The sequence below is a fragment of the Paramisgurnus dabryanus genome, chromosome 13 (assembly GCF_030506205.2).
Source record: "Paramisgurnus dabryanus chromosome 13, PD_genome_1.1, whole genome shotgun sequence".
Lineage (NCBI taxonomy): Eukaryota > Metazoa > Chordata > Actinopteri > Cypriniformes > Cobitidae > Paramisgurnus > Paramisgurnus dabryanus.
In genome coordinates, this window is record NC_133349.1 from 34,772,558 (window position 1) to 34,784,401 (window position 11,844).

An 11,844-nucleotide genomic window follows, 5' to 3' on the forward strand; every position below is an offset into this window, starting at 1 on the left:
ATTGTCCTCGGGGTCGAGGACAAGACAGGTGTTTCATCAGATGTTTCAAAAGTTTTGGAATGCAAATAATGTAATCAGGGTTTGGAAAAAATCACTTTGTTACTTTAATCTGACGTTACTTTCACCCTGGTTCTCCCCTAGGTAGGCAAAAGAGAGTTAAATTTCTTAAGTAGTTGTTGTCTGATACTGTAGGTAAAGGATCCCTTTTAAATGTAACGTTGTAGTATGTTCACTGTTATCTTTGACCCTTGTGTTGACAGGCATTCTTCCAATTTTCCCCTATAAAAGACAGAAAAGGGAAAACACTGACTGACATCAAAGTCAAACTAGAAAATAAAATCACACTGGCAAAAAAATCCTTGGCCCCTCCATGCACATTCCTACAAACCTAATATCTCGTCATAGCTGTAAGGTTGAATGAATTTATGACTGGAGTCTATATGGAAAGTGTTGTTAAACGCAGTAAGTGAAACCTGCAACAGCTGACGCTGCGCACCAAACAAACAAGCTCACAAGACAGTGGCATTGTTTAACTACTTTTTAATCCTGTTTGGCTTTGGTATGTTTGTTTCAATGTTTCGCAAAATTTACGACAGGCCGTACTTTCATGTTGGCTGAGTTATGTGGTGATCTCTGGCAGAGTTACAGTACGGAGCTTTGAAGTGAAGCCATAAATGCAGCGAGTGTGCAGCCAACATTGCATGCTGCTGTAGAGGTGGAGGCAGGACACGGGATTGAGTAGTCAGTAGGGGGTGGAGGAGTGTTAAAGCATTTCTGATATCACCAGTTGAACTCCAGGCTGTTGCAGACCACATGAGAGATGAAAGTGTGCCGTACTTTTTAGCCTCGCCAAAATACCGGTCAAGGAGTGCAGCAGAGTGTTCCGTGAAAAAGTTTGATCTGGACCATGGAATATCAAAATGAAAGACAGGTGGTATAATTACAGCGCTTCTGAGTCTAATTTGTAACACACAAAGCAGAATGCCTTGTGTGATGATCAACCATTTTGGTCACTAGTCAATTGTTCGCTTGCCAATTCATTATTCATTATTATTTACTTTATATAATTGTAAATAGCTAAAGTATGTAAACAGTGTATTCCTTGTAAATTTCTAGAGTTAGGGTACTTCAACTTAAATTTTCTGAATATAGTTGAGTCCACGTCCTGTGTAACATAATATTAATGATTTTAAATAAATAACAACATAAAAATAAGAAATGAATTAAAGCATTCTCATGTCTCTAAAATCATTTCACTGGTAGTATAACTCTTTACTGGACGCATTCTACTGCCGCTGCCACTTAAGCAGCCTCCTAGCGGCTACAATCACACTCTGAAAGTTTCGTGTTCAGGTAGGGACACTCAGCTCTGCCCCCCCCTGCCAGCAGAAGAGTGCGACCTGCTTCACGACATACGTCATATATTTACTCAGCCTGAGTGGGTTAGCCAACAGCTAAAATAATCTAATATGCAAGTCTCAAAACCAACACCATGCCAGAGCCAGCCAAGAAACCAAAGAGGGTTTAGTCGAAGGTAATAAAGAAAAGAAAGATACAGAGCAGTGGTCTTCAACATGGTGCCCGCACAGAGTCTGTTGTATATTTTTATATTAGCTAGCTTGGCTTCTTTTATGTATGTTAACATTTTAAGCAATGACAAAAATATAAAATAAAATAAAATAATAATAAAAGAAGTAGATTTTTTGTTTTGAGTAGATAAATATAAAAAGTAGCCCTCCAGATTTTATCCATTGTGGTAGCCCTTGCTCACAAAAAGGTTGTAGACCCCTGATATAGAGTGATCAGACATGACCCCAAATACGAATGAATATCAGACGGGCTTACACTTGGTGGCACGAGCTGAAAGAGGCAACGTGTTGCACACAGATGGAGACCTAGCCTTCCTGCTACTGGATTTGTAAGTCTTATACAGTATGTACATTTTTCTGTTACAGTCTTGTACTTTTGAGCGTATTTGTTATTAGTCTGTGTTCGGGTTGTGCATTGGTGCACACTAGTTCAAAATGTATAACCTTAAGTTAGCCGAGAGATAGGGCAATGTTGCTTGTCTCAATAGCTTGCACGTTACCATCTTTCAGTAAGTTAGCTAGCATGTCTTGTCTCGTCACAAATGTAGAGTAATGCTTGTAAACGCTTACTACCAAACCACAATAAATGTTTTATGGTCAAAAGTTGCAGATTCTTTAGTTCATGCATGTAATCCACATACTATAACTGTTGAGCAGTTCAGTCATTGAGTAGGCCAAAGAGCTCATTATACTTCTGCATAGGTCCTACACTGTAGGCTACGCGTCGGTTTTTATTCATACTTCTGCGCTGTTGTTCGTGTCAACATGCAATTAAGAAGTGCAGACCGCTAGTAGGCAGTATCCACACCTGTTGATATTGTTGCAATTTAAATGAAATATCATCACATATTAACTTGGCCCATCTTTGTTTTTACTGTCGTAAGCAGAAATCCGTAAGAGGAAATGCGACGCAGATAATTTTGACATGACGGGAGAGATTCTAGCAGACCAATCACAGCGCTTGCAGTCCGCATAGCATTGACACGTTACATGTTGGGAGAGGTGTATACAACAATGGTAACAGACAATGGCACTTATCAACTACATGGGACAGCCATGAGCCAATGTTACATGGTGGTGCTTTAATGCCTCCTGTGAGTAGTTATTTTCATCAACTCACCGGCAGGCAGCAGTATAATATCCTTATAGACAATCACACGCTACAACGCAAGGCATGGCCTGAGCCCTATTTGCACAGGATTAGTATAACCTGGCGACCTCTAGTTATTTCTAATGATTGGTTGTCTGTGATCTTAATTGGCCATGTCTAAAATTTGACCTACCATATTTCGGCAAACAACGAGTTCCTGTAATAATATTAGTCTCGTGCGAAATCTGTAATACTTGCCAGGATTTGGCATGGTCCCATATTATTATTACCAATATATAGATATATATCTTGCACTGCAGCTTGGCCTCTTTTGAACTCATACTTGATTGGTTAACTCTTTCGCCACCATTGACGAGATATCTCGTCAATTAAGAGAAAACGCTTCCCCGCCAATGACGAGATTTTCTGGCTTTCTGCAATATCCACCAGGTGGCGCACTTCCTCAACTTATACAACCCGAAAGTAGCACCTCATGTGAAAGAGAAAGAACTCTGTGTATGCTTTTAAAGATCGCTCTGCATCTGATCTCTATTAAAAGTCCTTCGCAAAAATGGAATTATCTCAGCTTTTTGCTCAAAATTGGGTGTTTTTGAAGAAATCTACCCATAATTGAGAGGTGATTACAAGAGAACTAATGAAGGTAGGATGAAACAGTTTTTTTGTTTGAAATCAGAGGGTCTGTTCTTTCATCTGATATATTGTTTGTTTATATATTTAAAGAAGAACATTTTCTGGAAGGCATTAAACTTTTGTGAAAATCATGAAAAATGCTGGCGCTGGCTGGCAACTTTTTTAAAAAACGCTGGCGGGGAAAGAGTTAAGGACTTGGTCTTGACTCAAATTCGACAAAGGCTGACTCGGACCCAACAATATGAATTTCCTCAGAAAGTTATAATACAAGGGAATTACGTGTGCTTCGTTTGAAGATAGACTTTTTATGTGTGAATGACCAGAGGCTGACCTGAGGCAGATTAACTTTGAGAATTCATCTGGAGGCCATCTTCTGTATTCGCCGAGAAAATTTAAATCACCACAGAATGGGCTGACTCAGAATGGTTAGTTGTTTTAGTCATTGCTAAGCTTAGAATGAATGTGGCAAGTCTTTCATCAACACTGACTGATGAGTACTAAGTAGTGTGCCATGAACGTCTCCTAAGGGATGAACTAGTGAGATCATGTTTAGAAAAGAACAACATGAAAAGAAAACTCAAAGGAAAACAGCATGGTGAAAAATCACAGCCGTCAGACTGCTGTTCCTCCCCTCTCAAACTGTCTGTTATGATAAAAGCAGCAGAAGTTATTAAGCTTGTTGACATGTCTTTCTTTGTTACATGTCCATCGTGTCTTATATAACAAAAAATAAGTCTTTAAAAATACTTATTTTTTAAAATAAAATGGACACATACATTAACAAAGTATGCTGAAACATCAATCAAGGAATTCAAGTCAAACATTTTTCTTCAGAATACTGAGCTGAGCATTAAAACTCCATGAACTTTTTCAAGTGAAAAACATTACTTGGATGTTTTAACTTTTTCTCAAGTGATTTCATCTTAATTGAAAAACATTTTTCAGTGTTATTAGGTAATGACAATTCCTCCATCCATTCTTCAAGCCCACTTGTACTCTGCAGGGTCACAGAAGGCCTTGGGCTTATCCAGCAAACACCCTGAATAGATGACCAGTAGGGATGCTCCGATCGATCGGCCATAGATCAACGGGCCATAATCAAATTAAATGACTCAATCGGTACTCACTAAATTTGGCCGAACTCACGAACCAATCTTACTATGTAATTTTGTTATGATAGGGCTCCAGAATATGGGTGCATTTTTTTTTAAACCAGTCGCTCATGTGCAACTTGCAAATTTTGATGTCTCTCTCTGGCTTACAGCAATATCATAAAATTCTACAGTAAATGTGTATATTCTATCGTTGCATGCACCAGTCCTCACATGTCGAGTGACAAGTCTTCACATCCCCATCAAAGAGTGTATACAATATATGTCTATTGCGGCCATTGCATGTTCATGCCGGAAGTTTCTTATTGCATGCGTTTTAAAGGTTTGACATTTTAAATGTTTTTTTTTTACTTTACTTGCACCTGATATGCGCACACAGACACACAATGTAAAAAGTGAAAGTTACATTTTTATTTTTTCACCTTAATTTTTTCACTTTCTAAGGTGAAAAAGCTTACTTTAATTGGTAACACATAAAAATTTAAAGGTGCATTTATCTTGACAGAAATGCAAAGTAATATACACAACTATATTATCAGTAGTGTATACCATATGGCAAAAAATATAATATTAATAAATAAAATAATGCAAGGGAGACCAAGGTGTTGCTGTAGCTAGATCTGGCCAATGCCTACGGCTCAATGCCCCACAAACTGGTCCTTAAAACCCTGAAGAAGCACCAAGTCCCAGCCGTTGTAAGATAACTCATCCTGGACTATTACAGCCATTTCAGCTTGAGAGCCTCCTCAGGATCAAAAACATCAGACTGGCACAGGTTGGAGGTGGGAATCATCAGAGGCTGTACCACCTCAGTGATCCTTTTTGCGCTGGCAATGAATATGTTGGTGAAAGCGGCTGAACCAGAATGTAGAGCTCCCAAGTCTAACTCTGGAATCCGCCAACCACCAATCCGTGCCTTCATGGAAGATTTAACAGTGACCACAGAGTCAGTGCCTGGTTAAAGTGAAAAAGAGTGATGGACAAGTTCAGATTCTCCATCGAAGGAACACCAATTCCTACCATCTGCGAGAAGCCCATCAGGAGCTTGGGGAAGTTGTTTGATAGCAGCCTCAGGGACACATCCTCCATCAAGAACACTTGTGAGGAGCTGGAAGGATAGCTCAAGGATGTTGACAAGTCAAGCTGTCACAGAGTGACTTTTATGGGCAGAACGGAAAGGGTGAAAAAGCCACGTTGATCCGGTGTCTGCGGAGAAGCGAAGCGGAGAGAGTACGGGGGCTAAAGAGACGAGTCTGGGGAGAGAGTTTTTCCGGCAGGCGCTGTGAGTGAGGCGGAGGTTTCCGGTGCATATGGAGATATGTTCCCGTGTGGATTTGCAGGCTGGGCGAAATCAAGACGGAGAATTGGGCTGAAACAGAGACGAAGCTAAGTGTTCAATCTTTCATTCTGAAGTAATTGTTACTGCTGTGACTGTGTATCTTGAAGAGATCGTGTACGTCGGAAGGACACAGGAAAACCGATCTAAGGGGAGAAATTAGCAACGGAAGCAACAAAGTACTTAGTAGTTAAAGGGACAGTGTGTTACATGGAATTTGTCCTGTTGTTGCCTTGCTATCTGCATAATTGCTAATACTGTTACCCCAGTTTATCTCTGTTTATTGAATCAGTGTGTGGGCCGCCCCATTGGTGTTGAGGATCTGTGGGAGTGCTGGAACCGGCTGAGAAGAGGAAGGAGGAGCTCAAGGATCATGGCCTCGACGTTCACTTATGGTTGTCCTCTGCCGCAGTCATTCGACTATTCAGGACTAAAAACCAAGCTAAACGATGTGACCTTGACCCTATATCACTGTGAGTGTGTGGAGTGCGTTGGGTGTTTCCTCTGAAGTGTGTACACTTGGACAATTGTTGTGCTGAACTGTTGTCAGTGTTGTCAGTGGTCACCTCCTAGGCTAAAGAAAGAGCCCTGTGTCCGGAGAGCGGAGTGGTGGCGTTGGACGGCTGCCTTTTACCCATACACGCCCGAGACCTGTTAAGCTCCTTCGCACCTGGTGTGGCGTCGTGGCTGTGGAGAGTGCCAGCCTATGCCCAGTTTGTTTTCCCGCCCATTTACTCACCTGTATGCGTCCTTGTACGCCCAAAGCTAAGAGCCCAATGTACTCACCTGTATGCATCCCAAAGCAGAAAGTGGAGGGCCAGTGATGCAGTGGATCATGCAGAATCACGGCTACATCATGATGTCCTGATGGGAGCAGTTGCTAGAGGAAGGGCTGCACCACCACCACATTTTGACAAGGCTCAAGGGAAGGAGCAATGCAATTGGTCCACCACAAGGTGAGAGCAACCGTGGAGGAGGAGAGGACCAGTAGAAAGGTGGGATTAATACAGCAAGATGCCTTGACGAGATGGGCAGTTGTGGAAAGGAAGATAACATAGAATGACCTCTGGCCTGGCAGAGCCATACCGTTTTAAGTTCCTAGTCCAGGCAGTCTACAATGTCCTTTCCAGCCCATCCAATCTGCACTGCTGGGGTTTAGATAATTTACAGGTATGCCCACTCTGCGAGACGAAAGGGATCCTTGAGCATATCTTGAGTCCCTGTTCGAAAGCTCTGGGGGAAGGCCAATACCGAAAATGACATGATTAGGTGCTCAAGGCACCATTGCAGAGAACATATCTGTGCCATCATGAGCTGTTGAAGCTCTACACCCCAGAAGCCAACCACCTACTTCATTAAAATGGAGGAGAAACTGAAACCAGCATCTAGAGCAATTTCAGGGTTTTAGTACACAGGTCTGACAGCTGTTACCCCAGGGTTGGGCAATTCTGGTCTTGGAGTGCCACAGTCCTGCAGAGGATTTTAGATTAGATTTTGATTAGATTCAGGTGTGCTTGATTAGGGTTGGAGCTAAATTCTGCAGGACTGTGGCCCTCCAGGACCAAAATTGCCCACCTCTGTGTTAGTGGGTGTGGGCAATCTACTCAAGTTCCCGCAGCATGTTGCTGAAACTAATATCAGGCCTCATAGTGTACTGGTGTCAGAGGCAAGAAAGAGTTTCGTCATGCTGGAGCTTACAGTGCCTCTGTGGGAAGAGCGCATGGTGGAGGCCTTTGAGCAGGAAAAGGAAAAGTACAGCAGTTTAGTCAGCAACTGGCACAGGAAAGGCTGGAAGGAAATGTGCTTGCCAGTGGAAGTTGAATGCAGAGGCTTTGCAGAAAAATCTCTCTGCAGAGCTTATACTGCACTCTGCATCACTGAAGAGCAGAGGAGAAGGACAATCTATAATAGCACATAGCCGGCAGAAAAAGCCTCTAGGTGGCTCTGGTTAAAGAGGGCAGGTTTGTGGTTGAGCACTGCTATGGCAAAAGCAAAGGTCTGATCAACCTTAGCTGGGTCGCCTGTATGTGGATGTCTACAGGTAACATTACTGATAATGTGCCCTAGCTTTGCATCAGAAGATGTATCTTACAAAGGTAAATATATTTCAAAATATACAAACTATATTTAAAAGATTTAAAATATATACCGGCCACTTTATTAGGTACACCTTACTAGTACCGGGTTGGACCCCCTTTTGCCTTTAGAACTGCCTTAATCCTTCGTTGCATAGATTCAACAAGGTACTGGAAAAATTCCTCAGAGATTTTGGTCCATTTTGACATGATAGCCTCACGCAGTTCCTGCATATCCATAATGCTAATCTCCAGTTCCACCACATCCCAAAGGTGCTCTATTGGGTTGAGATCTGGTGACTTTGGAGGCCATTTGAGTACAGTGAAGTCATTGTCATGTTCAAGAAACCGGTCTAAGATGATTCACACTTTATGACATTGGTCATTATCCTGCTGGAAGTAGCCATCAGAATATGGGTACACTGTTCTAATGGTACTAATGGGCCCAAAGTGTGCAAAGAAAATATCCCCCACACCATTACACCACCAGCAGCCTGAACCGTTGATACAAGGCAGGATGAATCCATGCTTTCATGTTGTTGACGCCAAATTCTGACCCTATCATCCAAATGTCGCAGAAATCGAGACTCATCAGACCAGGCAACGTTTTTTTCAATCTTCTATTGTCCAATTCTGGTGAGCCTGTGCAAATTTTAGCCTCAGTTTCCTGTTCTTAGCTGTCAGGAGTAGCACCCGGTGTTGTCTTCTGCTGCTGTAGCCCATTTGCCTTGAGGTTCGACGTGTTGTGCATTCAGAGATGCTCTTCTGCATACCTCGGTTGTAACGAGTGGCTATTTAAGTTACTGTTGCCTTTCTATTAGCTCGAAACAGTCTGGCCATTTTCCTCTGACCTCTGGCATCAACAAGACATTTGTGCCCACAGAACTGACGCTCACTGGATATTTTCTTTATATTGAAATATACACTCACCGGCCACTTTATTAGGTACATCTTACTACTACCCCCTTTTGCCTTCAGAACTGCCTTAATCCTTCGTGGCCTTGATTCAACAAGGTACTGGAAACATTCCTCAGAGATTTTGGTCCATATTGACATGATAGCATCACGCAGTTGCTGCAGATTTTTCGGCTGCACATCCAGGGCATGAAGCTCCTGTTCCACCACATCCCAAAGGTGCTCTATTGGGTTGAGATCTGGTGACTGTGGAGGCCATTTGAGTACAGTAAACTCATTGCCATGTTCAGGAAACCAGTCTGAGATTATTTATCCTGCTGGAAGTTGCCATCAGAAGATGGGTACACTGTCGTCATAAAGGGATGGACATGGTCAGAAACAATGCTCAGGTAGGCTGTGGCGTTGACACGATGCTCAATTGGTACTAATGGGCCCAAAGTGTGCCAAGAAAATATCCCTAACCATTTCACCACCACCAGCAGCTTGAATCATTGATACAAGGCAGGATGTATCCATGTTTTCATGTTGTTGACGCCAAATTCTGAGCCTACCATCCGAAATCAAGACTCATCAGACCAGGCAACGTTTTTCCAATCTTCTATTGTCAAATTTTGGTGAGCTTGTGCAAACTGTGGCCTCATTTTCCTATTCTTTGCTGTCAGGAATGACACCCAGTGTGGTCTTCTGCTGCTGTAACCCATCCGTTTCAAGGTTCAACATGTTGTGCGTTCAGAGATGCTCTTCTGCATACCTCGGTTGTAACGAGTGGTTGAGTTACTGTTGCCTTTCTATCAGCTCGAGGCAGTCTGGCCATTCTCCTCTGACCTCTGGCATCAACAAGGCATTTGCACTCACAGAACTGCCACTCACTGGATATTTTTCTTTTTCTGACCATTCTCTGTGAACCCTAGAGATGGTTGTGCGTGAAAATCCCAGTAGATCAGCAGTTTCTGAAATACTCAGACCGGCTCGTCTGGCACCAACAACCATGCCACATTCAAGTCACTTAAATCACCTTTCTTCCCCATTCTGACGCTTGGTTTGAACTGCAGCAGATCGTCTTGACCATGTCTACATGCCTAAATGAGTTGAGTTGCTGCCATGTGATTGGCTGATTAGAAATTTGCGTTAACGTGCAGTTGGAATGGTGTACCTAATAAAGTGGCCGGTGAGTGTATATTGAAACCTTTGTAAGATAAATCTTCTTATGCAAAGTTAGGGCACATCATCAGTGATGTTACCTGTAGACACCCTGGTACAGATTTATATTTACCTCGCATTGGTAGAAAAACTTTGTGTTACAAACCTGTAAACATAAGAGGTTTGAAAAGATTAAAATTAAATATAATTATATATTTTGCACATACTAATATAACATTTATACATCTTATACTTTATACATTTTATACAAACTTTTATATTTTGGCCAGGAAAATATATATATATTTTTTTGGGTGGTAAAAGTAGAAATGTATTTGTTACACCTGTGATAAATTTTGAAATATCTGTTAATATATGAGGATTAAAACTATATACATTTTTCTTTTATTATTATTCAAAAATATATTTAATTAAGCTTTATTTTCTACAAAATGTGTTTAGCATATATTTAAAATAATATTTTTGGGCAAAGAATTATTATTATTTTTTGCCGTGGGATAAAGACCTTACAAAATGAACTTTATTGTTTATTACCTTAGAATGAGCCGTTTTTATCTTCATACACCCCGGGTCCCCTTACATGAAAGTCGCCATGTTGCACCGCCATGTTTCTACAGTAGCCCTAAATGGACGAAACCGCTCTACAGAGGATGTTTTGTCAACATGTTGTCTCAGAAAATGATGTGTTTGTCCTGTAGCAGCGACATAGCTTCACTTTGCGTTTCAAAAGGGAGGGTTGAGCTGTGGACTGAGTCGTTGCAGGATTTTCAGCCTTGGTTGAAAAACGGCTGCATCCCTAATTGCCAGTCCAGGCCACTCACACACCAAAGGGCGATTGTAGTGGAAACCAAGAGTACCAAGAGGAACATTACACTGACACAGCAAGAACAAACACTCACTGTACTAATGTAACATGCAAATTTGAATAATAAAATTATGTAATCTCACTAATCCCTTCACAAAGACATAAACCAGCTGCTTACAGTACCTCAACCAACATGTGGTAATACGAGTCAACATGAGTCTTTAAGAAACTCTCACAACATGACAGATTTAAATGGAGAGTCTATACGCATCACAGTTTATGAAGTCTTGAAACACAAGAAGACGCTACAGTATGACCTTAAGCCTTCGTCTTTACTCTATGCCATTCAAAGCAAAAACTGGAAATGGAATGGAAAGGAATTGTAAAGTCTAGCGGGAGCACAGTTTGTTCTGAGATAAATACTCCTATTGACCGAATGAAGAATTCTTGGGGGCCAACACAGCAGTTTTTGAAAAACTATAGTTGCGCCGGAAAATCCAAGGAAAGTACATCCCTGCCATTCCACTAGTGACTGATAATATTTTTTCAGTACTTCACTTCTCTTTTCAGGTATCATACATCAATAAGCCAGGAATAATAGGTTTTGGATTTAGTTCAGCCCTTTGAAGCTCATCCAGGACCTTTTGGAAAGATCAAGGATGCTGTCCCAGTATTCTGAGAGAAAATGTTCTTGGTAGGCCATGGTAAACTGACGGTCGGGTCTGAGTATTATATTTGTCCCAACTGTAAACTAAACCCCAGGCAGACCAAAAAGCTTTTCACCAATAACTAACCACTAGTGGTGCTGAAAGCTGTTAAGGAAGGTCATCAAACTAGATCATCAGATGCAATATCTTTCAGAAAATCTTTCAGAGGCACAACTAAGCATCTTACAATGATGCAAGCAATTTTAAAACAGGGGTGGGGGAGCGGGTCAGATTTCTGATGTGTAAAATAATTATTACAGATAGTACTGAAAAAAATACTTGATTAGCAAATTATTGTTGTTTTAATACTGTACAACAAACAGTTACAATATTTTACCTATTGTGTAAAAATGTTAACGTTAAATAAAAATACATAACATTAGTCTCAAACTATCTCACAATG